Source organism: Monopterus albus, unplaced genomic scaffold (assembly GCF_001952655.1).
Source record: "Monopterus albus unplaced genomic scaffold, M_albus_1.0 scaffold42.1, whole genome shotgun sequence".
NCBI classification, from domain to species: domain Eukaryota; kingdom Metazoa; phylum Chordata; class Actinopteri; order Synbranchiformes; family Synbranchidae; genus Monopterus; species Monopterus albus.
In genome coordinates, this window is record NW_018127922.1 from 478,595 (window position 1) to 478,836 (window position 242).

A 242-nucleotide genomic window follows, 5' to 3' on the forward strand; every position below is an offset into this window, starting at 1 on the left:
GATAGATCTAAATCTACTGGTGCTAACCAGAGGTTTTGAATGAAGATTAATGTCTAGTCTTCTTTGGACAGAAAAACACTAGATGCACTTGATCTGAAAGTGATCCACTGTTGTTTGCATATGATTCAAATCATGTTTTGAGATCATTACATAACTTTTGTTATGAGTACAAAAGAGACCAGAGTTGAGGGATTATGTTGTGTAATCCGTTTCCACATTTAATGCTGTCTGAAGAATATCCT